A 26,843-nucleotide genomic window follows, 5' to 3' on the forward strand; every position below is an offset into this window, starting at 1 on the left:
AGGTCAGGAAATCGAGACCATCCTGGCTAACATGGTGAAACCCTGTCTCTACTAAAAATACCAAAAAAAAAAAAAAGAAAAAAATTAGCCGGGCGTGGTGGCAGGTGCCTGTAGTCCCAGCTACTGGGGAGGCTGAGGCAGGAGAATGGCATGAACCCGGGAGGCAGAGTTGCAGTGAGTGGAGATCATGCCACTGCACTCCAGCCTGCGCGACAGTGCAAGACTCCGTCTCACAAAAAAAAAAAAAGAAAAAAAAAGTATTTATTTGCCATTACAAAGAAATGTGCCAGCTATTTGAGACATAAAGAAAATCACTGAGTATCCTTAACTGAATTTACTTTCTAATTAGAAAAGTTATAATACAAATAACAATAATACAATGTAAAACAGAACAAAACAAAACTGATAAGATAGCAATAGAGACAGAAAGCCAGGAAAAATAGGGATGTAGAGTCAGTGTGACCCTCTATTGATCCAGCAAATGACATGATTCACAATTCCGTGACTGAGTCCTCTTCTTCCCTGGGCGTAGGCTCCGAGCACAACACCTTGAGCCGTGCTAATGTAACCGCCCAGTGGGTTCACCTTGCCGGCTGCCTGGACTCAGCCAATTTATCAAGACAGGGGAATTGCAATAGAGAAAGAGTAATTCATGCACGGCTGGCTGTGTGGGAAACTGGAGTTTTATTACGACTCAAATCAGACTCCCTGAACATTCGGGGATCCGAATTTTAAAGGATAATTTGTTAGGTGGGGAAGGCCAGTGACTTGAGAGTGCTCACTGGTTGGGTCAGAGATGAAATCATAGGGAACCGAAGCTGTTTTCTTGTGTGGAGTCAGTTCCTGGGTGGGGGCCACAAGATCAGATGAGCCAGTTTGTAGATCTGGGCGGTGCCAGCTGATCTATCAGGTACAGGGTCTGTAAAATATCTCAAGCACTGACCATAGGAGCACTTTAGGGAGGGTCAGAATCTTGTAGCCTCCAGCTACATGATGCCTAAACCATAATTTCTAATCTTGTGGCTAATTTGTAGGTCCTACAAAAGCAGTCTAGTCCCCAAGCAAGAAGGAGGTTTGCTTTGGGAAAGGGCTGTTATTGTCTTTGTTGTAAACTATAAACTAAGTTCCTCCCAAAGTTAGTTCAGACTATACTCAGGAAGGAACAAGGACAGCTTGGAGGTTAGAAGCAAGATGGAGTCAGTTATGTCAGATCTCTTTCACTGTCTCTGTCATAATTTTGCAGTGGTGGTTTCCTTAAGGGGCACACACACACTGCCTTCCTATGAGGGACTGGGATAATGGGGTTTCTCTGACTGGGGCTGATGCTTCTTTTAGAAACCTTGGATCAATTCTGTGGCAGGAGGAAAAAAAAATGTCTTTTTATTTCCTCAGTTAGAAAAATGGCCACCAAAGCCATGCTTTGCCTGTGAGCAGCACAATTAGGCCTCGGGCTTTCTGTTGCGTGGTAAATAAAGCCAGTGAATTGATCAGAGGCTGTTTTGCACGCGGCACTGGTGTCTGCCGAGTGAGCAGCAGGCCACTCTCCACCAAGGAGTCTCTGTGGGGACCACTGTCCCACTGGCAATAAGTAATAAGCACATGTACATGCAAAGTATCTCTTCCTAGGAATTGTGGATGGCTTACAATCAACACACCTGTCTAGTCAACTCACTCCTGCCTTATATGTATGCACAAGAGTAAAAGGAGGTGAGCTTCAACACCACTCGCCTTGTGCACAGAGCCTGTGATGGGTCATGCCTGGGCTGGCAGGCACGTGATTCATGGTTCTAACTCCATGTAGCAGGTGGTCCACCTGGAAGCTGTCGATGGGAGTCCTCCCCATGTGGACGGACTCTACAGACTGTGCGTGCCTAGTCCCTCCGGAGGAGACGCACAGCACGCCGGGCACGCCCCGTCCGTCCAGACGTGAGGCACAGCACACCGGGCACGCCCCGACCATCCGGAGGAGACGCACAGCACGCCGGGCACACACCGTCCAGAGGAGACGCACAGCACGCCGGGCACGCCCCGTCCGTCCAGACGCGAGGCACAGCACGCCGGGCACGCCCCGACCATCCGGAGGAGACGCACAGCACGCCGGGCACACCCTGTCCCTCCAGAGGAGACGCACAGCACGCCGGGCACACACCGTCCAGAGGAGACGCACAGCACGCCGGGCACACCCCGTCCCTCCAGAGGAGACGCACAGCACGCCGGGCACACCTCGTCCCTCCAGAGGAGACGCACAGCACGCCGGGCACATCCCGTCCAGAGGAGACGCACAGCACGCCGGGCACGCCCCGTCCCTCCAGAGGAGACGCACAGCACGCCGGGCACACCTCGTCCCTCCAGAGGAGACGCACAGCACGCCGGGCACGCCCCGTCCCTCCAGAGGAGACGCACAGCACGCCGGGCACGCCCCGTCCAGAGGAGACGCACAGCACGCCGGGCACGCCCCGTCCCTCCGAAGGAGACGCACAGCACGCCGGGCACGCCCCGTCCAGAGGAGACGCACAGCACGCAGGGCACGCCCCGTCCCTCCGAAGGAGACGCACAGCACGCCGGGCACGCCCCGTCCCTCCGAAGGAGACGCACAGCACGCCGGGCATTGGCAAGCCTGTGTTGTTAGGTATTTATTTTTTTCTAGCTAATTTAACCAGAAATTGTGCCAAATCCTGAAAGCTTTTTTAAATTATTATTAAATGAGAATCTCTGATTCCCTGAGCCACAACACCGTAAGCAAACAAACAAACAAACAAAACCATGGCTACTTCCAGAAGGTAGAACTGTGCTTCTTAGAGACAAGGCTTTGCCCAGTGATCCGTCGTTCCCTCTGATGAATGAGGGGTGCTTCCCAATGAGCCGCAGATTTCTCTTCTTTGCCCCTTCTTCTCTCTATGCCCTGAGTTACCTCTCCATGCCCTTGGATGCTCCACCCACTTCCTACTTTCTGGAGCTACGCTTTTCCCCAGCTAGCAGCGTCTTCTTTGAAATATAATTGACCTACCATTTTGACATATCAGATGTGAAAACTGATATAATTGACATCAGTTTTTCACTTATCTGTGATCCCGACCAATATCACAGAAGCTCAAGGGGAGAGCATACAAAGAGAGAAGAGGATCAGATTTTTTTCCCCCAGATTAAATCGAATGTTAATCATAATATTTAAAATTCAAATTTTCAGTTATTATGCATTACCTCAAATCAATGTCCAATCGATTTGTGCGAATATCACTATTTCAGATTTACAGAAGAAGAAACTAAAATATAAATATTTTAAGACATTCATTCAAGAATAACATAATTGTAAATGGCAGACCCAGAATATAAATTCACAACTCCCAATTCTTTTTTTTTTTTTTTTTTTGAGATGGAATCTCACTCTTGTCGCCCAGGCTGGTGTGCAGTGGCGCAATCTTGGCTCACTGCAACCTCCGCCTTCTGGGTTCAAGCCATTCTCCTGCCTCAGCCTCCAGAGTAGCCACCACATCTGGCTAGTTTTGGTACTTTTAGTACTTTTAGTAGAGACGAGGTTTTACAACGTTGGTCAGGCTGGTCTCGAACTCCTGATCTCAGGTGATCCACCCACCTCAGCCTCCCAAAGTGCTAGGATTACAGGTATGAGCCACCGTGCCTGGTCCACAACTTCCAGTTCTGAGGCTTCCCTGATTGTGGCATTCTGGCAGCCGGTGTACAGGATTCACTGCCATGTGGATAAAGTCATCATATGTCACATGTAAAAATAAACGTTCAGTGACAAAATAAATGCTCATCAACCAATTAAGACACAAGTTATTCATAGAGGTGTTATATTTCCAAACTTTGGGGCAATTACAGTGTTTAGATATAGTAAGACTTAGTTTGCATTCTTAAGCACTTTGGAACTTAGCAGATGGTGTAAATTATTTTACAAAACAGAAGAAATATTTTACAACTGAATCAAAATGTGTATTTTGATACTCCAGGTTTTACCAAGGAAATTAGATAATCCTGAATCTGTTTTGCTCTGCAGCAGTTTTTTTAATTAAAACATTTAAAGATTTTGAAATTATAAAAGTTTTAAATTTATAGCAAAGTACAGACAATACAGAGACTTCCCCTATATTACACACTCAGCTTCCCCTATTAATAATAACTTACCTTCATGTGGTACATTTGTTCTGATGAATGGACCAAGGTTGATTTTTATTGATTAACTAAAGACTACCCTTTAATCAGATTTCCTTATTTTTTACGGGAAGTCCTTTTCCTTTCCCACAATCTCATATGCAGCACTCATTTAATCCTACATATTCCATTTAATCCACATTATATTTAATCCTCACATCTCCCTATGCTCCTCTTGGCCATGACAGTTCTCCAGACTCTTTGTTTTTGATGACCTTGTCAGTTTCGGGGAGGGAGTCCTGGTCAGGACTTTTGTGGAATATGCTTCAGTTGGGATTTATCTGAGATTTTTCTCATGCCTTGATAGGATCAGGAATGCCTGAGAGCAAAACTACAAAAGTAAAGTGCCATTTTCATGAAACCATGTTGCGTGTACATGCCATCATCATGACTTGCCATTTTTGACGTCAAACCTGAGCACCTGACTGAGACGGTACTTGTTGGGTTTCTCCTATGTAAAGTTCTTTTTTTTTTTTTTTTAAACTTTCCTACTGTATTCTGAGAGGATTATGCTCAGCCCACATTTGTTGACTCCATAGGCTTTCCTTTTTCATTTTCATATTTTTGCCTATATAATTGGAATCATACAGTATGTGCCCTTATCAGATTGCTTTTCATCTAGCAATATGCACTAAAGAGTCATTCATATTTTTCTGGCCAGATAACCTAATAATCCTTTTATTATTGAATAATATTCATTGCATTGATATACTACAATGTGTTTATATATTCACTAATTTAAGAACATCTTGATTGCTTCCAGTTTATGGAGATAATGAATGAAGCTGCTAAAGATAATGATTTTCATGAACAGAAGTTTTCAAATCAGTTGAGTAAATACCTAGGAACACCGTTGCTGGATTCTAAGAGAAGACTATAGTCAGCTTTGTAACAAATTTGTGAAGCTGTCTTCCGAAGTAGCTGTAACACTTGGCAATCCCAGCTTCAGTGAACGAGAGTCCCTATTGTTCTATATGATTTCCAGCTTTAGTTATTGCTAGCTTTGAGGATTTTAGTCACCTGTACATTGTAGTATTCCATTGTTATTTTAATGTGCAATTCCCAGATGACAAATGATGTTGAACGTCTTTTCCTATATTTATTTGCCATTAGTGTATTTTCTTCCGTGAGGTGCTTGTTTAGAACATTTGCCCATTTTTTCATTGAGTTGTTTCCTTACCATTTAAAAAAAAATTTTGTATATTGTGGAAGTAAGTACTTTCACAGATATAAAAGCGTTTTCAATTATTTTCCCAGTCTTTGATTTGTCTTTTTATTCTCTTAACAGTATCTTTCAAAAAACAAATATTTTTAATTTTTACTTTGATAAATTGTGCTTTTGGTATTGTATCTAAAAATGCATCACCAAATCCAACAGCACCTAATTTTTCCTCCTATGTTTTCTTCTAGTAGTTTTATAATTGTTCCTTTCACATTTCCATCTACGGTCCTTTTTTTTTTTTTTTTTTTTTTTTTGATACAGAATCTTGCTCTGTCACCCTGGCTGGAGTGCAGTGGGGCAATCTTGGCTCACTGCAACATCTGCCTCCCGGGTTCAAGCAATCCTCTCTCAAGTAGCTGGGATTACAAGTGTGCACCACCATGGCTGGCTAATTTTTGTATTTTAAGTAGAGACAGTGGTTTCACCATGTTGGCCAGGCTGGTCTCAGACTCCTGACTTTAAGTCATCCAACCACCTCAGGCTCCCAAAGTGTTGGGATTACAGGCGTGCGCCACTGCACCAGGCCTCAGTTTCATTTTAAGTTAATTTCTGTGGAAGGCATAAGGTCTGGGTTTAATTAAGGTCATTTTCTCCCCTTTGGGATGGCAGAATGTTCCAGGACCATTTGTTTTAAATACTGCATTTTCTCAACTAAATTGCCTGGCTCCTTTTTTGAATAATCGGTAGACTACCTTTGCTTGGCTCTACTTCTAAGTTCTCTGTTCTGTCCCACAGATCTGTGTCTGTGATTTTGCCAATATGGTGCTGATTTGGTTACGGTAGCTTCGTACAAAGTGTTGAGGTGTGGTAGCACTGGTCCTCGAATTTGTTCTTCTTCAGAATCTTGTGGCCACTCCAGGTCTTTTGCCTTCCATATATACTTTAGAATCAGTTTGTTGATATCTATGAAATAGCATGCTGGGATTTAGACTGAGACTGGGCTGACTCTGTAGATGGGATTGGGGAGAATTGATAATAGCATAGAATCTTTACAATCCACGAACACAGAATACCTTTCTAGTTATTGAGGGATTCTTTTTCAATCTTTTATCAGAGTTTTGTAGTTTTCCACATACAGATCTGTGCATAGTCATTAGATTCATATGTAAATATTTATCTTTTGGTGCCATTGTAAGTTTTTACATTTTAAATTCTAATGACTTATTGCTGGTATACAGGCTGGCACTTGGCTTTTGTATATTAACTGTTTATCCTGTGACCTTACTATGCTGGCTTGGGACTTACTAGTCCCAAGAGTTTTGGGGACAGTGTTTTCTCCATAGTCAATTTTATCATTTAAAATAAAGACAGTTTTATTTCTTCTTTTTGAATCTGCTTATTTTCCTTCTCTTCTCTTGTCTTCTCATTTTCTTTTCACTTAATTAGCTGGTTCTTCCGGTACCTGCTGGATGTGAGTGGTGATGGCAAACATCACAGCTTTGCTCCTGGTCCTGTTGGTGAAGCGTCCATCCCTCACACTTAAGATGTGAGCTCTGCCTTTCCTGGAGCATTGACTTCCTTATCATTCTGTTATGTCCTCATTTATTTCTTTTAATCTTCCTTGTTCTAAAGTTTGTTTGTTTTGTTTTTTTCCTCTAAAATTAATGCAGCTTTGCCACCTTTCTTTGATTGGTGTTTGCCTGGTGTATCTTCTTCTTTCCCTGTTCTTTAACCTGTCTGAGCCTGTGTATTTTCAATGGCCTTCCTCTAGGTAACACAGAGTTGGGTCTTGGTCTTTTTAATTCTTCTGATCATTCTTTTAATTGCTGTATTTAAACCATTCACACTGAAGGTGACAGCTGGTGTAGGTAGGTCAATATCTGCCATATTAGTAACTCTTTCCTATTCATTGTCTGTGTTCTGTGCTCCCTGCTTTCCCGACTTTTCTGGTTATCATTGAGCATTTTATATGATTTCATTTTATCTCCTCTCAGCATATCAATTATACTTCTTTTTAATTTTTGTCAGTTACCCTAAATTTTCCAGTATAAATTCTTTAATTAATGTAAGTCATGTTTCAAGTAGCATCATATCAATTCCTGCATAGTGCAGGGACATTGTAAACATTCTCCTGTCCTCCCTCCTCCCTTTTATGTCATCACTGTCACTCATTTTGCATATTTATATGTTACAATACACCATTATTTTTATATTTATACAATTTTTTTAGTCAATTATAAGTGGAAAAATAAATATTTTATTTTACTTTTACTTATTCTTTCTTGAAGTATTTTCTTTGTTATAAAGGTTGGAATTTCTGACCTATTTTGTATTTATTTTCTGCCTGGAAACTGCTTTTAACATTTTTTGTGAAAGAAGTCTGATGGTAAAACTGAGTTCTCTTATTTTTGTTTGCCTTGAAAAGTGTATTTTTCTTTTCTTTCATAAGATGATTTTGCTAAATGTAGAATTCAAGGCTGATGAATTATTTTTCTTTCACTTTAAATGTTTCACTGCACTGTCTTCTTGACTCCATGGCTTCCAATGAGAAGCTTGCTGTACTTCTTATCTTTGCTAATTTTTAGTGAAAGTATCTCCCTATCCCTATCTCCACCCCAGTTTCCTTCTAGATTTCACGTTTTTCTCTTGCTTCTGCAGTTTGGATGTGGGAAGTAGGTATTCTTATTTCGGGACTTACACCGCCTGCTGTTCTCTGTCCTGGATTTGTGGTTTAGTTCCTGTCATTAATTTTTGACAATATTCAACCATTAGTACTTCAGATAGTTTTTCTGTGTTTTTCTCTCTTTCTGCTTTCTCTGATACTACAATTATGCATATATTGCACATTTTGAATTGAAGGCTTATGAGTTTGTAAAAAGATCTGACAATCCGCTAAAGCTATTTCCATAAAGATATCATTTAAAGACGTGCTTTTGTTTTGAAAAAACAGAGACTCCAAGGACATGACAAAATCCTATCTCAGGTTTCTGTCTAGACTAGAATTCTTCCCCACTGATAGAACTGGGATGTAGAGAGTGGCTTTACTTACCCATGAGAGTACGGTCGACAGCATTTTACCTCTCGCAGGTTTCCACATGCTCCATGCTTTCTCGAGGATCTTGAACTTATGAAGTGCAGTTACAAAACTACTTCAACTTAATGAGCGTATCTACTATTCTACTATCAAAGTTACTTTGGGGATAGTTCTGAGTGATTGATTTTTCTTTTCATTATGGGTCATATTTTCCTGCCTTTTAAAAATGTCTTCAGCCGGGTGCAGAGGTTCATGCCTGTAATCCCAACACTTTGGGAGGCCGAGGCGGGCAGATTGCCTGAACTCAGGAGTTCAAGACCAGCCTCGACAACACCGTGAAACCCCGTCTCTACTAAAATACAAAAAATTACCTGGGTGTGGTGGTGGGTGCCTGTAGTCCCAGCTACTCTGGAGGCTGAGGCAGGAGAATTGCTTGAACCCAGGAGGCGGAGCTTGCAGTGAGCCGAGATCATAGCACTGCACTCCAGCCTGGGTGACAGAGCGAGACTCTGTCTCCAGAAAAAAAAAAAAAGTCTTCTAAAATGTTTGTATGTCAGACCCTGTGGACTTGACCTTGGTGGTGCCGCATATTTTTGTATTCTACCAAGTCTTCTAGACCTTTTTTCTGGGATGCAGTTAAGTGACTTAGATGTAGTAAATCTCTACCAGGTTTTGCCATTAAGCTTTGGTAGATAGAACTAGAGCAGTATTTAGCGAAGTGCTAATTTCTTCACTTCTGAGGCCCTTCTGGGTAAACTGTTTCTGAGCGTCAATTACTCTAATTTTATTGCTTCATGCAGTTTTTTTTTTTTTTTTTTTTTAGTTATTTCAGAAAAAAAAGCAAATCCAATCCCAGTTGCCTCATCTTAGCTGAAGTAGACTCCTGCTTGTGCATTTTTGAGGGTAAAACATTTGAATATAATTCTAGCTTAGGATGGTAGCATAGTGTATGATAAAATGCAGAAGACAGGCCTGGGAGGAGATGCACTGTTTCCTTCAGAACAAGGACAAAATTTTAGGTTCTATTATGCCTCCGAGGTTTAAAGAGTTTATTTCTATCTTTAAAGAATAGAAAAATATCATCTAATTATATTTAGATTAAAAGTAAGTATTGTTTGTCTTCTTATTAATAACCCCTAGACATCTTATACAATGCTAGATTTATATAAAAATACATATGATTTATTTTTGTGTTTTGTTTAACCCTCATACAAGATAAGCATATTTTGTTATTATTGCAAAATAAAGAAGGAAAGCAAATTTGAATAAAGAAAGTGGCTTAATTAAAGTGGTTACATAGTGAGTAGATAACCTAGGATATAAACCTACCAGACTTATTTCTGAATTTACTTTTCTTTCACGAAAACATTATGCTTTAAACATATTTTCTCTTTCACAAATTTGTTTAAAAAGTATGTGTGATTAATACATTTGTTACCTTTCCCTCTGATGTTTTACATTAAACTTAAGATGTGAAGCTTGAATTATTTTATGGTCTTTCTCAAATAAAAGCCTTAACAACCTTATGATATAATTACAAATCATACCTATAAGGCCTCATTGAAAGAGCCACAAAGGGAACATTTCAGTTAATAACCCATGGTTAGTATTTGAAAGAGAAACTATTAAGATTCAAGCTCAATGATAAGGCAGGCCTGTTTCAGCAAAAGTTCTAAGAGAAAAATACGAGTCCAAACTCCTAAGGAGATTATACTGCTATAGATTGGAACATAAATGCCCAAGAAGACAGATGATGAATATCCTTTAAAGTTCGTGAATCTTTAAATGCAAGCTGGAAAAATAAGCCTGCATTGAATTTTTATGATCTTCTCTGCTTACTGGATCCGACAAAGCACGAAATCAATATTTTTGCACAATAGTCACTTATTATTGTAATTTCGAGTTAGAACTTGATAATTAAATACATGTAAGTGCTTTTTGTTTCTAAACCATTTGGAAAAATTATTATAAAAACCTTATGCAGATATTGATTGAGACACATAGTAACCATACACATAATCTTTAGTACATCACTAGCTTCTCCACTGGTAACATTAATAGAGACTAAGATGAATGCTAATTTAGATACATTTGGTGGAAAACAGCTCTTTCCTCCATTGAGATATGATTAATAATTATAATACATAATGCCTAAACACTGTCTAATGAGCCTGAAAACACTAAGTTAAATAAACACATTAACCTTGTAGCCTGAGTTAGAGTTAGCGTTCTACAGAACCAGATATTTTCCCATGACACAAGCAATATTAATGGGATTTCACGCCTGGACTAAGACAAAAGGCTTTTCTTCTTGCAGTTCTATTGCTTTCAACATTGGTTATCAACGAAGGTGCAAAAATTTTAGTTGAATAGTAACAATTTAATCCTGAGAGGAAATGGATAACAGGTTATGGTAGGGAACCTCATTGCAGAGGGCTGCTTTGACTGCAAACGTGCAAGGGCTATTTAGGAGGAAAATAGGAAGAAGGGTGGATAGTAACAATTTTATTCCGAGAGGAAATGGGTAACAGGTTATGGTAGGTAAACTCATTGCAGAGGGCTGCTTTGACTGCAAACCTGCAAGGGCTGTTTAGGAGGAAGATAGGAAGAAGGGTGAAAGTCACCACTGTTCCTTCAAAACTTCATCTAGAATTGTCTTCAGGCAAGTCTCATTCACAAGTTCAACACAGCCTGACCAGCATGTCGAAACCCTGTGTCTACTAAAAATACAAAAATTAGCTGAGCGTGGTGGTGGGCACCTGTAATCCCAGCTACTTGGGAGGCTGAGGCAGGAAAGTCGCTTGAACCTGGGAAGATGAGGTTGCAGTGAGCCGAGATCGCACCACGGCATTTCAGCCTGGGTGACAAAGGGAGACTCTGTATCCCTCCAAAAAATAAAAGGCAAAAAAGAAGGCTTTTCTTCTTTGAGCAATAATGTTTTTTATTAATCTCAAAAAATGTAAATAATTCTGTTTGGCATAGAAACACCAGTCTAGTAAGATAATCACTTTTCATTTTCATCTCTCTACATATACAGGAACAAACCATCTGGAGAAAGAGTTGGAATGGAGCCCATCAGGTCTGCTGTTACATTTAATTTAGCCAGTTTTTATATGATGTGAATTGCATTTGAATCCCCGATCACTCTTAAATCACTGATTTGAGTTCTACACTTGCAGTGTATTATAGTTTAAATACTGATGAAAGATACATGTTTATTTGTGTTTATGACTTAAATTGCCCATATCACTCAATAGAAAAAATAAATTCAATTGGAATAAATTCAATCAAATGCCAAGCACATTCTATATATGCGGAATGTTGTAGAGTTTAAAAAGAAGGATACATTATTTTCTGCCATTGGCCCCTTATAATGTCATGAAGGAGACAGACATGAATATAGTCAACCATAATGCCCTCAAAATATGATGACTTGTATTTCTTGACTTGATCTTCTTCATTCTTTCTGTCACATTTTAGTTAATTCTTTCACCAGTCCTCACTGAGATATTGCAATAATTTCCAAGAGGACCCTTTTGTCTGAAGATTTTGCCCCCTTCAAATTATCTCTAAGAAGGATCTCCTGTTTTTATCCCAGTGCTAAGCCTCCAATGGTGCTTCACTTCTTCAGGAAGATGCACAGCTCAGCAGGCCACACAGGGCTCAGCAGGTCACAGCCACAGGTAAGCAACCAAAACACCCCAGATCTCACCACCTCTTTGAATAAAATTACCCAGCCACACCAGGCTTCTTTCCTTTCCCAGGAGGTGTAGTACTTCACACACACACACACACACACACACACACACAAACACATTCGGACACATACACACATACACATGCACAAACATACACATACACACATATGCACGCACACACATGCATGCTACACATATACATACATACACATGCATGCTAGCTATACATATACATACACACACATATACAGATATACACATACACACTCACGCACATATTCACACACTACACACACTACACACACACACACACATATATGCATGCATCCCTCTTTCTCTGGCATCCCTGACTTTTTGGAGATTGAGTCATTTAATTATTTGTTTAAATAGCTTTGTAAATGTTCTAATGTCCAGAATATTTGCTAGACAATAACAACATTTTCCATGGCTTATTATATAAGTAATTGTCCTAATAGAAATATAAATTGTTACAGAAGTGCATAAAATGAAATTATTTTTCCAAATGGAGTTAAATAAGAGTATATTGAAGGAATTATATATATTAACCTCGTCTTCAAAAATGAGTAGATTCTCACAGGCAAAGACGAGAGGATGGATAAACAAGGGTTTGCCAAGGAGAAGATGCCAGTGTCACACTTGCTCCCTCAGTGTGTTCAGATGGGATTGGAAAGTCTCCCTGGCCACACAGGTAAGATTTCTGTTGCTAATCTTCTGCACACCCAGCCTCTCTTCTCCCTCACTCACCCACGCTTAGGTTTATCCAAGCCAGCCAAGTGGCCAGGTAGATAATTATATTTCTTAAATTCTTTTGAAGTTATGCCTGCCTACTTAACACATCTCTGGAAGAAGGCATACTGAGATTTCTGAGAAAACCTTGCTTTCCATACATGGATGTTGCCTTGTTTTTTACTGTATCTCCTTCTCTTCTTTGACAAGTTGTCAAAGCATGGTGGATGATACAGCGGTTAAAAGATGCTGCAGTATGAGTTGATAAAATGATATCACAATAAACTGTATGCATAGTTCTTGTTACAAAAAAAAAGTCATCAGATTTGCTTAATTTACTGTTGCTTTTCACGGTCAAAAACAGTCTTTGACATAAAACAAGTCGATAATAGATATTGCCTTTGACTAAGAAAAAAGACATGTAATACTCCAGTTGATAAAATATTTGGAGATGCATTTAGCAACTTTTAGTTTTACTAGTAGCCTAGTTACTATCTTGGGGACCCACCAATCAGCTGATAATGTGTGTGAAATATGAAGAAGTATATTGACAAAACACACCAATGATTGATTTTGGCCCAACAACAAACTAATAGCACTTTGAAAACAGGGTATCAAGAGTCAATAATGAGGGTCTTTTTGACAAAAGCTAGATGTTGTATCAGTGTAAACATTTACCATCCCTTCTATGAATAGACGGATTGATACACAGAATCGCAATAAAACCTGGATTCACTATGACTCAACCAATCAGATCACTCAGTTTTGGGGAATACGCTTTTTGAAGAAAATTTGAAACTGCTGGCTGTAATAAGTATTTAACCAGTAGTTTCAAAGCTTTTGGTGTGTATCACCCTATCTTCAGAAAGCAAAGAGTGTAACCATCTGAACTAAAAGAAAATAAAGTCACTAAGCATTTTGCACGGGAAGCATGCAGCTGGGTGCCGAGTGTGAGTGTGTGAAGCACTCTACAGCAGAGGGACAATGTTAAGTCCACTTTTAAAAACCAGGTACAGTGTCATCAGGAGAAAGGGCAATTCCATGCTGCTAAATGCAATCAAATCAAAACCCAAGAACACGTAGCAAGAAGATCTGAAACCTGAAGACCAGTCCATTAGGCGCTTCGGGCATCGCCTCTACTCACACACCAAGTGTGAGTAGAGGTGCCTGGTTCGTATCTTCAGAAACTCTCTTTCTTAGGACTACAATGTGTTTTCTCAGTTTGCCAAAGGATGCTGTCTGCCTGCAGGTGCACGGTGGGTCCAACTCTGACCCCTGACGCTGCCTTTTCTAGGGTGTCTCCTCTGCTCCAAGGGTTGGACAAATGGGAACTTGTTTCTGGAGATCCCTTGCCAGTTGGGTTTGTTTATAACCCACCAGTGAGAAGCTTTGAAGCTATTTCAAAGACGAAAGAGAACCAGAAGTCACTCTCTGACTACCCCAAAAGCACAGGAGGAATGGCCAAGATTCAGCAGACAGGAGAATGTGGAGCAAGTTGGGGCTTCCCCACAGGGCTTGGATGATCTCTGCTGCTCTCCTGTGACTTCCGTAATTTCCTGGTGCTCTGCAAGTGATCAGCCAGCATAAGGTGATGCCCTGGAATTCCCCAACTCTTTTATTGCTTTTGTGGGCACCACATTTCCTGTGTCAGAGTCTCTCCTGCTCAAGATACCAAAAGTGACACCACCCTAAGATATGGAAACACAGACCCTGAACTACCTTGAATACCCTCAAAATGACCAAGTGTTGAGTGTTTCATTTACTCAGTGAAATTCCTTCCTTTGACTTAAGTCTACTACATCATTAATTTTTAGTAAATTTCTCATTGTTAGATAATGATAATTAAATCCACCATATAAGCAATAGAGAAAATTAATTTCATTATAATTTAGAATCATATTAACAGAAAATAAAAAATGCATGGACCTTCCATGGATCCAATCCTAGTCATCATTTTAGCAACTGTCCATAAAGAGGTACTTGTGATATCATTCTACCCATATGTGCCTTACTTAGTTTTTTGGGGAGGAGATCATGGATAAAATGTGCTATTTTAGAAATTAGAAGGTCCAACAAGAATATAATTATCCATTTAAATGGCTCATTTAATAACTTAACTCCAGTAGAGGTCCTTCAAGACATTTCTCTTCACTTCCTTATTTTGCTCCAAAAAAAGTCTGGCTTAGGACAGGTTCCTGAGAAGCAGAGTTTGACATGAAGGTGCTTGTGTAAAGGCTACATTGAGGAGTGCAGCCTGCAGAGACCAATGAGAAACCAAAAAAGCAGGACAAGGAAGGGGAAGAAAATACCCAGTGTGTCGTAGACTGCAGCCTGGCTCAGCTGCCTCCTACGGGGAGCCCTGTGGTGTGCACAGTGTCCCAGAGCCTTTCCACCTTGAGACCAGGGGACTTTCAGACCTTCTTGTCAGTTTGCTATAGGCTGTAGGGTGCCCCTAATTGGAAATGGACACAATCTCCCAAGCATTTCTCAGGAGTCAGCCCATGCCAGAATGAGGGCAAATGTCTGGGAAATTTTTTTTTAAAGCAGCTGTGAGTGGGTGGTACTCAAAACTCACAACAGCTGAGGGCTGGAGTTACAGTCCCTTGAAAGGAATCAAGGCGAGTCACTATAACGTTAAGCCACTATCAGAGTCATTGACTGCTGTTTTTGAAGATTGTGTGTGTTTCTATGGCCTAAGTGTCAAAAGGAGATAAAAGAGATGAACTCATAGCTGTTCCTGATTCTTCTTCCTCCATCCATCCTATTTATTACTGAGTATTTGATGCCTCCACTTTACTTAGTTTTTCTCCTCCCATGTCTTTATGTAAGTGTAAGGAAATGCAAATACACAGCCGCATGCATCCTTCCCTTTCCTTCTGTGCAGGATCCACGACAGCATAGCGTGTCGGAGTTCACTGCTTACTGTTCTAATGCAGTGTCAGCCTATCTGCGTTGCCATAAAGGAATATCTAAGACTGAGTGATCGCTGAAGAACACAGGTTTGTTTTGGCTCATGGTTCTGCAGGCTGTATAGAAAGCACAGTGCTGGTATCTGCTACTGGTGAAGCCTTAGGAGGATTCCAGTCATGGCAGGAGGCAAAGGGAGAGCCAGCAAGTCCCATGGTGAGAAAAAGCAAGATAGGGAGTGAGGGAGAGCCAGGCTCCTTTAAACAACCAGGGCTTGCATAGACTTGCAGAGTGAGAACTCACTCATTTCCACGGAGTGGATGCCAAGCCATTCATGGGGAATCCACCCATACGACTAAATGCCTCCCGTCAGGCCCCACCTCCAACACTGGAGATCACTTTTCAACATGAGATTTGGAGGGGAAAGATATCCAAACAATGTCATATGCTTTGCTTTTCTCACTTGCAACTATATTCTAGAAGTCTTTCCATGTCAGTACACAGAGACTATCCCCATTATTTCAGTTGTGCTGAGGAAGCATCATTGACTGAGATAGCCATTTCTCACTAGACTCTCACTGTGGAGACATTAACTCATCCATGTTCGTAAAACTCCATTCACATGGACACACCGTGTGTTGGTGCTGCTTCATCAGACATCGTGTTAGCAAAGCAGCCAGTGCAAATAAATAAATAAATAAACAAAACAAAACAAAAAACCAAAAAAAAACCTCTCAACCTACGTGAAGCACCAACATGTTGCCCATCCTGGATGTGTGTTGTGAAGTCAGGTGCATGTGACGTAGACATATCTGTGAAAATTTGTATTTTAGATTTATTTGTTAATGAAACTACAAATAATGTTCAAATTTTTATGCAACTCAAAAACAGTTCAACAGATGGACTATGCAACAAAGGAATAGAAATAAATAAAAATCATGAAATGTCTCATTGTTCTTTCCTGCTATGAATAAAAATAAGAATTTTGAAACACTGCAGCATGCTCATGTCATAAAACATAATTCAATTTATGTCAATTGAATGTAATAGTCGTCTGATTGGCTTACATCCCGTTATATTAAACTTCATTTGTATCTATTTCCGACCTTTGATAAATCAGCTCTTGGCAAATGCCTAAGGAAAGGGATACTTTACGATACACCATCACAGAACACCTGATCCCACTGGTTTTCTCTTGTGTAGCCATAAACCAAATTCCTACTGATGACTGATACACGTGAAATTTTACTGCACTATGTTCATCTTTATATTCCGTGATGAAGAAAGCATCCTGATCTCTGAAAGATAAATATGCTTATTTTGCAATTCCTATCAACATTTATCACATTGAATAGAAACAGTAATAATAATAATACTTAATAATAAAGTGCCAATATGTGTATATTCTCAAGTTAGTGCAAAATGAATCTTACTGAAAAATGCTTGAATTAGAAAAGCAAGCCAAGAGGGCCACTTCCTCTCCGGAGCATTACAGTCTTTAAAAAGCTTGAGATTGTGGAACTTGATACTATTCATCCTCCTTTTTGACCTCAGCCAAGAAAACCTTCTTACATGCTTGTCTCTTGCCCAAGTAGATTAACGAATTCAGAATATAATAGGTCCCTGAAGTGATTTGCATGTATTGATTAAATGTCATGAGTAAAATGCTGGAGGTTAAATTACTAGAGACACACAAAATGCAGACAGCACAATCATAAGCATTGTTTAAATAAATTACTTGGCGATTCTTCTTGACATATGATTATATTCTTTACATTTACCCCAACAGCTGTGTAGGTAGCGAGAGTGTACTGTACAACCCCAAGAGAGAAAGACGGCTGATGAGGGGCTCTAATACTACGGGGGACTTTGGCTCTAGAAAATTCCTCATTATCTTCCCAGAACTATAAAACAAATCACCCTTGGCTCTAAGATTAAAGAACATTTAATAAGAAGCAGACATTTCAAAATAGAGACTGGCAGGAAGTGTACAAACAAAACTGAACTGCAATTAGAGGACTTCGTTGTAGACCACCTCAGCAATGTTGACTGAATGTGGAGAGGGATGAATGAAAAATAAAGCCTCCCCACTAGGCTAAGAGGTCCCTAGACAGAAAATATATTTACACCTTGTAAGGTAAATAGTAGCTTATATTAAAGTTCACTCAGCTCCCAGTGTCCATCACCCCAGCCCTCTCTTTGCAATTCCTTAGAATGTTTCTCTGAGTTGGGCAGTTTGTGAAAGTTCATGCAGGTCCCAGTGTCTGTCTGCCACCCTAGCCCTCTCTCAGGAGTTCCTCAGAATGACTCTCAGGTGGACATTTTGGGGTCAACTTCTGCCAGGTTAGAAGAGCTCCAGCCTTCCTTTTCACCTATTTATCCTAAACAACACAGGAAGCCACATCATTTATTTCCTGGCACCAATTCATGCCTTGCCCAACAGTGCATCCCATGACTGTCACTCCATGCAGAGCTAACTTTAGTTTCTCATAGGTAAAATATGTCTACTGACCTAGTATTTCTTCCCATAGGGGTGTTTGATATGAAAGAGGAGATTCTTAACCAGAGCCATTCCAAGAATAAGACCACATCGTGTCCTAACACACAGATACATATCAATTTAAAATTGCATGAGGCCACGTTCAAAACAGGAGACCAGAAAGCATTCAGGAGGAAAACAATAAAAACTTTAACAAACAGACCTAAAGGATATCAGGAAAAGAACAGTAAGCGTCTGGTATCCTCATTCACGGCACCAGTATCAGGAGACAATATACACATACATTCAAAGTTCTAAGTACAGGGGATGTTTGTACCCAGAATTCTGTGTAAAAGAGTCTACGGAATTCTGATTAGGAAACTTTTTAAGAGTCCGTATCTAGCTGGAGGCTGAGACCTCTGTCATTTGAAGTGTTTCAGAACAAGGAATTCAGAATGCATTTAAGTGGTATCAACCTGGTAACAGTAAAGGGTCTGACATGTTTACTCGTTTGCAATCTAACATGTTCAGCAATCACAACTTCATAAATGATGATAGCATAACCTGAGACTTCTGAGTCAGAGACAAAGAAGGTGCTTACTCCCGACACAGCAGGTAGCGTGAGACTCTGCTCAGGGAGGCCCTTTATGCTTGCTTGCTCACCAAGTCCAACGTGGACACTGAGGGGCGACCAGATGGATGGTGCAGACACAGCAGGTTTTTGACTGAGTGAGGACCCAAATGGAGGATCCTCAGTCTGAAAAGGAGACTTGAGCAAAGCTGCCCAAGCTTTGCCCTACAGGAAGATGTTATTTTTTCCTGTCCTGGTCAAGGAACAAATCTGCCCGCTGCCCTGGAGAGAGACACTGTCTCTGGCCTCCCAGGCTGTTGGCTGTAAGAACATCCTTTAGAAACTCTTGTAGGACAAAAGCAGTCACAGAATGTGTGGAAATGCTGTGGGCTGTTGTCTCCCAACAAGGAGGATCAAATGCTCGCTTGACATGGAGGGTAGATGCATTTCAGGCAGTGAAGGGAAGGATACCCACGTGGATCAAGGCCACAGTGAAACAAGCGGAGCGCATTTGTACCCGTGTGATGACTTAGAAAATGTTTCACGGGCATGCATTCCTAGAAAATTAATTTTATTTTTTGAGATTGGATGTTCTTTCTCACTCAGGCTGGAGCGCAGTGGCATGATCAGGAGGCTTACTGCGGCCTGGACTTCCCAGGCTCAGGTGATCCTCCCACCTCAGCTTCCCAAGTAGCTGAGACTACAGGCACACACCACTACTCCCAGCTAATTTTTCTATCTTGTGTAGACACAGGGTCTCACCGTGTTGCCCAGGCTGGTCTCCAACTCCTGGTCTCAAGTGATCCACTCACCTCAGCCTCCCAAAGTTCTGGGATTATAGGCATGAGCCACCATGCCCAGCTGAGAATTAGTTTTTTTAAATGTATTTCAACAAAGTGAGCTGGAAAACCAAGAAACACCAAAAAATAGATCCACAAAACAGTTATTGTGACCCAAAAGTTCAAGAAAGAAAAATCCTAGGATGACAGCTACTCACAAGCTTAAAGAACAACCATTCCAGACTGAATTCTGAGGCAGAAGGAGGTGACAAGAAAGTCTGAAGTCAATCAGAGTCCTTGATACAAGTGTAGTAGAGTGAATGCCGGAAAGCAAACATTCCCATATACAGCGATGCACACATTGCAACTTGTAAAATTCAACCTAAAACTTTAAAAAAGTGTCTTACTAAAGATCACACGCCAACCAAATATGACATATCCAGTCCACTGTAGAAGACGAAGCCAATGGGTTTCCACGCAAAATCAAAAATAGAGTCATGGGGACAAAATGAACAAGGTGGCATTTTTTCATTTGACTTTTTACTAACTGAGTAAAGGCATTTTAGGTTTAAGTGAAAAGGGAATGTGGAGTACGAGATTCACACGGTAAGAAAATGGAGGTCATCAGAAACTTTATGGAAAGAATCAGTTTTCAAAGAGTTATGAACCAAATGGATAAGAGTCTAAAAGGTGGTGTTGGTTTGAGCAACAGGGTTTGCTCAAGAAAGGAGAAGGGATTTGAAACAATTCCCTGGGGAACTGGGCAGATTGTGCTGCAGAATCTCTGAAATTATTAACAATGCTAATGATGAAGGCTGCGGGTTACTTTTTCTTTTGAAATTAATCTATAAACAACACACACAATCTTATTTTGGATTATGAAAATAATACAAATGTAATCCTGTGAAAGTAAAAAAAAAAAAAAAAAAAGAAAGGAAGGAAGAAAAAGAAAAAAGAAAACAAATAAAAACTTGAAAGATATTTAAAAGCCATAGGCCCCAGCATGCTGGCTCACGCCTGTAACCCCAGCACTTTGGGAGGCCGAGGCAGGTGGATCACAAGGTCAGGAGATTGAGACCATCCTGGCTAACACAGTGAAACCCTGCCTCTACTAAAAATGCAAAAAACATTAGCCGGGCGAGGTGGTGGGCGCCTGTAGTCCCAGCTACTCGGGAGGCTGAGGCAGGAGAATGGCGTGAACCCAGGAGGCGGAGCTTGCAGTGAGCTGAGATCGTGCCACTGCATTCCAGCCTGGGCAAGACTCCGTCACAAAAAAAAAAAAGCCAGAAGGTGGGAGAAGGTTATTAACCAAGTTAGGAATCTAGAGACTATTCTGTAAAGTTAGTGAAATAGGACAGAGAGTTTACTATTATAAATTATGAACAAATTACATATGTAAAATTAAAGTAATTATATAATTATACTGTGAGCAATGGAAAAGGGAATGGCAGGGAAGAGTGTAGACAAATTCTACTTTTACTCCTCAGAGAAACAAGTTCCTAGATAAAGCTGATGAATTTAAAAAATAACTACATGTGTCTCATGGCACCCTGGTAACCCTCACATGAAATTCCAAGTGAAGTCGCTAAATGTGGGTGTCTCCCAGCAGCTGGGTGGGCTGGAGAGGAGGATGGGGAGGAAAGTGTAGATTTTAGTACACGGCCCTGTGTTACTTGATATTCTGATTTTTATTTTTGTTAAGAGCTGATCTAGAAGACAAGACATTTCTGAATATGTCATGCATAGCGTAATGCGGGGACTGTGTTCTGAGAAATGCATTTTTAGATGATTTTGCCTTTGTGGGAACATCATAGAGTGAACCTACGTAAACCCAGATGACAGACGCTGCTGCACCCCGGGCTGTGGTGTAGCCTGTTGCTCCTGGCTACACACCCAGGCAGCCTGTGGCTGTACTGAATACTGCTGGCAATTGCAACACAATGGTAAGCATTTGTGTTTCCAAACATATCAACACATAGAAAAGGCACGGTGAAAATATGGTATTATAATCTCACAGGACCACACTGAAAACCTCTTTATGGGACACATGATTGTATTACGTAGCTAATTATTTAAGCAATGAGAAAAGGACTAGAAATGTTCAAGGGTCTCAAACTCAAGACAGGCTTCTTCCATCATAATCATTCATGAATCTTGTTAAACAGATGGATCCTCTGGCACCACCTGAATTCGTCTTCAGTTGATCTGGAATTCTGAGCAGGAATCTTCATTTTTAACAGACTTTTCTGGTTACTGTGCTGCACAGCTCATTCTGGTAGCCACATCAAATACTCTCCACCACGATTCTCACTGGGCTGAAACTCCCTAACATAATCGTCTCTAAAAACTGGGCAGCTTGCACTGCTTTAAAAATTGCCACATAACTTAAAATTGACAGTAGTAATTGTTTTGACTAATGCACTTGAAAATACTTACCTTTAATTCAGTCTCTTCCATTTCCTGAGACCAAGATTGGCTCTCAGGAGAAAACTGCATTGCAACGCGTAGCACTGGAATTGCTTACTTCTCACCTCTGGGAAGTGTGGTTTCTGTCTTGTACTCCAGTGTTGTTCTTCAGTTCCTGTTATTGATTATAAATGACATTGGCAGTAATCATCACATAGATGCAAGCTAACCCATCCTGATGTATGTCAGATGGATAGAAGCTTTATGTGAGCCACAGATGACAAGACCATTCACAGGAAACCTTAGCATCCAATTCCGTCTGCTGTGCAAAGGAAGGAATAGATAAATGTGTCCCAACGGATACAATGGTATCAGCCATTCCCTTCCTGTACGTTTGTGTCTGTGTGTCCCTCTGCACTTGCTGGACGTGTGGAGAAGCCGTGTCTCTTCTCCCTGCTTGGATTTAACCCTCCTCTCTGCTGCTCTGTGTCTTTTGTCTTTCCAAGCTTGACTTTAAGTTCGAGGAGGTATGCCCTCGCTAGGTAGCCCTGTGTTCCTACCCTGAGCTCCCTAAGTGAGCAACATTGAATCCTCCGCTACTTTGAGCTTCCTGGATCATTACCAATTTGTAACTTGCTAAATGATTGGTCTTTTCAAGTTTCATAGTTGAAATCAATAAGTGGCTTTCTTATTGCTCAAGGAAAAAGGAAAATACGAAAAAAGTTACACAGAGCGTTATGAAAGGGTTAATATCTGCCTATTGGAAAAGAGAAGGAAAGAGAGAGTCCCCGAGGGCCTGTGCTTCATCTTACTGTGTATTGAAATTTGAGCTGCAACCGATGGTCTGGTTAATAACAATTCATGCAGCTGTCAATCTTTTTGACCAATCTCATCAATATTTTACTCTGCAAAATAACAACAATTAAGAATCAGGACCAGGAGATGCACTTGGGGCAAAAGTGTTTCTAACACAGTGATGAAATCGACAGTCCAGAGCCAGCATTTCCGATAGGCGTTCAGAGAAAGGTTAGCCTGTGATTGTTCTCTCCAAACAGTAGGCATCACAGCTCTTTATCGTAAACGAACTCCAATGCACTGCACAGATACTGTAACTGAGGTCTGTAGAATTCAGACAAAAGTGATTCTGCGACGAGTGATGACACTAACCCAAATTCACATCTACTCAGGACGTACCTGGGCTGAGCAGTGTTTGAAATACAAGATGAATTCAAAATTAAACAATTTGAATGAAAACAAATCTTGCCAAATGTCTACTTGATATAAAAGCTAGCTTGCAATGCATACCAAATGGCTGGCAATGCATGCCACTTATTGATTTCAACTATGAAACTTGAAGAGACCAATCATTTATCAAGTTACAAATTGGTAATGATCGAGGAAGCTCAAAAATACCATGCATTTTTGGCAATGCATACCAAAGAAGTCAGATCTCCTTTTTTAAAAAAATGTTACTTTAAGTTCTTGGATACATGTGCTGAACGTGCAGGTTTGTTACGTAGGTATACATATGCCATGGTGGTTTGCTGCACCTGTCAGCCTGTCATCTAGGTTTTAATCCCCGCATGTATTAGGTATTTGTCCTAATGCTCTCCCTCCCCTTGCCCCCACCCCCTGACAGGCCCCGGTGTGGGATGTTCCCCTCCCTGTGTCCATGTGTTCTCACTGTTCCCAATTCCATTTGGAGAGGTTTTAAGAAAAGTGAAATGGGTCTCGTTTTATTTATCATCCTTATTAGTGAAAATGCAGGCTGCAAGGCATCAGATTTAAAATTCTATTTTACTTATTACATAAATGCGAGTAAAGCTTTATTATATTTTCATGTTATTTAAGGTTCAAATTTCATGCCTCATTGTGCTTTTGCATTGATGTTCACCAACCGGAGACAACCAAAATTACACCTGCAGTCACAGTCCAAAGTTGGGTCACTTTCCTCAGTGGAGCCAAAGAAAACAGCCACTGGGGACCCTGTGGGTAAGAAGGATTTGGGGCGGGGCTGCTCCAGGGTGACTCTGGGCAGGACTCTGGAAGGTACGGCTGCTCTGCATGGGGTGTGGGCTCTAACTGGAGGCCACTTGGTGACTCCATATCTCAGTAGCTTCCTGTCCAGGAGCTGGGAATGGTTACGGAGGCCTGGAGTTTTATTGGTAAGAAAATACGGATCACTCAAAAAGAACACATTTTTTATTTTTTTTTTTTTTTACCGTTGTGCCTCTACCAATATTCAGATATCTATAATCTGATGAAACACTGTTTCTGTTAAAGGAACAGAGAAAACAGAAAGGCCAAGGTTCTGCCTAGCAAAAGGGAGTCAGACTCTTCCAGAGGGGCAAGCAGTCAAACTTCCCAGCCAAGGTGGCTTTCCCGGCATCAGCTGCTCTCTCTGTTTGGATCTTCCCCTCTGCTCACGTAGTGATGATTTAGGATGAGTGACTTGAAGCAGGTACCGCATCAGGAAGGGATCTCAGCTGCAATCCACCAAAACCAACTCAGTTCAATTAAGAGAGGACAGGAGATATTTAAAGAACTTTAAGGAGGCGCTTAGTTTTACTGGAGAATCACATTTTCCACTCACTTTCCCACTCTACCCAAAGGATGATATCGGGACTTCTCCTTCTTGTCAAAGTTGGAACACTTAATCTAAATTCATAATTTTGTGTCGATCACACACACACACACACACACACAGAGGAAATACAATTAAAGTCATTAGACAATATGCCACTAGAACATTGGTCTACCTACTTGTATCTCAGTCCAAAGTATCTCTGGAAACTTTAGCCAGCATAGTGGTGGGCACCTGTAATCCCAGCTACTCTGGAGGCTGAGACAGGAGAATCACTTGAATCCAGGAGGCAGAGGTTGCAGTGAGCTGAGATGGTGCCATTACACTCCAGCCTGGGTGACAAGAGTAAAACTCCATGAAGGAAAAGAAGAAGGAAGGAAGGAAGGAAGGAAGGAGAAAGAAAGAAAGAAAGAAAGAAGGAAGGAAGGAAGGAAGGAAGGAAGGAAGGAAGGAAGGAAGGAAGGAAGGAAGGAAGGAAGGAAGGAAGGAAGGAAGGAAGGAGAAGAAAGAGAAGAAAAAAGAAAGAAAAAGAAAGAAGAAAAGAAAAGAAAAGGAAGGAAGGAAGGAAGGAAGGAGAAAGAAAGAAAGCCTAAAGCAGTTGTTCATAAACATACAGGGGCAGAGATGGGTCTTTAACATAGACATTCTGACTCCAAATTAGTTATAAAGAATTTATTATTAAATAACACACATCTTGTAATCCCAGCACTTTGGGAGGCCGAGGCAGGTGGATCATGAGGTCAGGAGATCGAGACCATCCTGACTAACACGGTGAAACCCTGTCTCTACTAAAAATGCAAAAAAATATTAGCCGGGCGTGGTGGCGGCGCCTGTAGTCCCAGCTACTCGGGAGGCTGAGGCAGGAGAATGGCGGGAACCCGGGAGGCAGAGCTTGCAGTGAGCCGAGATCGCACCACTGCACTCCAGCCTGGGAGACGGAGTGAGATTCCATCTCAAAAAAAATAATAACACACGTCTATACAAAAATTCAAAAACAGAGTGTGAATCTAATTGCATTTGATATATGAATTCCAAGTGTGCTGATTTTTGTCAGTAATCAATGTGATCTGGACCCTGTTCCACATTAAGAAGCACGAACAAGATCCTCAAGTCATTCCTAAATGTGAAACGATGGCGGGAAACATTTATTCCTGCCTAATGGCAGAATCTCCTCTACTAATTTCTGGACATGGCTGACAGTTGCATCATGATGCCATCAACTGGGCCTTGGAATTTAGGCGTATGTAGGGAGGGTGCATAAGATCCAGTTGCAACAGTTGGACTGACTTACCCGTGGCCACAAATGCCTGGACTCATTGTAGGCCCCTGGCAAGGCCTGCAGGATTCTGCTAGAACAGGATATTTTCACCACAGTCAAGCAGAATAATGCTACTAAGGATGAGGACTGAATATACTGTATCAAAATTTCTATTTTTCATGATTGAGGCTAACAAAAAGCAAAGGACCAAATCAATTTTCTGACCTGGTAAAATGACTTCATATCCTCCCAGAAATTGAAGACATTATAAATGTAATCTATTTTAAACTTTTTTACACTAAGATGTAAAGTATAAGATACAATTATTTTATTGGATACTTTACAAAAATCATTATGTTTTCGGTTACTACATTAGCAAAAATTAGCTATTTTAAGCAAAATAAAAAATTTTAATAAAGGATGCTGGTTACAATCTACTCTTTCTAGCTATAAAATCGAATCTGCTTTAATGCTCGCATTTATGATGCTTTTGATGAAAAACCGTACTGAATTGTGGTCAGGAAAAGAAGTGAGGAATAGTGTTTCGAATGAATAGTGTTATAAGCATTTTAGCCTCCATTTGGAAATATCGCTTATCACTTTTATAAAGATTTAGGACCAGGACTAAGAAGACTGGGTTGTGACCTTTGGGTTTGAGCTAATCACACAAACTCTTCTGAAAAATGAGGGTGATAGTTTTATCTTGTATGATAAGTACACACATATTTTGCAGAGATACTGATATTCTTATTTTAAGTATCACTAAATTCAGAGATGTTACATTGACTTGAAAACATACAACATATATATTTTATAAATATGTAGAATATAAAAATCTTGACTTCAGTGAATCTTACTATTTAGAACATATGCTCTTGTTAAGAATTAATGGATGTGACAAAGATGGCCATCTCTAAATTACCTAAATCAATCACATGAATTAGTTATAGGGAGCAGTCTTTCCAGAAAGCATGACTTTCATATCTGCATCACGCTCTTCTCTGAGGGTCTAGGTTGCTGGAAATGGCTTTAGTGGCAATTTCTTTAA

General features: G+C 40.7%; 1 long non-coding RNA gene across 1 annotated transcript; it reads left to right on the forward strand.

The window, feature by feature from the left end:
• The first annotated feature begins 2,525 nt into the window (after positions 1-2,525).
• Positions 2,526-12,138, forward strand: LOC105490804 (uncharacterized). Its single transcript, XR_011607548.1, has 3 exons — positions 2,526-2,629; positions 11,404-11,445; positions 11,965-12,138. It is a non-coding gene; the product is annotated as an uncharacterized lncRNA (long non-coding RNA).
• Positions 12,139-26,843: the final 14,705 nt, after the last annotated feature.

This window comes from Macaca nemestrina, chromosome 9, assembly GCF_043159975.1.
Source record: "Macaca nemestrina isolate mMacNem1 chromosome 9, mMacNem.hap1, whole genome shotgun sequence".
Taxonomy (NCBI): Eukaryota; Metazoa; Chordata; class Mammalia; order Primates; family Cercopithecidae; genus Macaca; species Macaca nemestrina.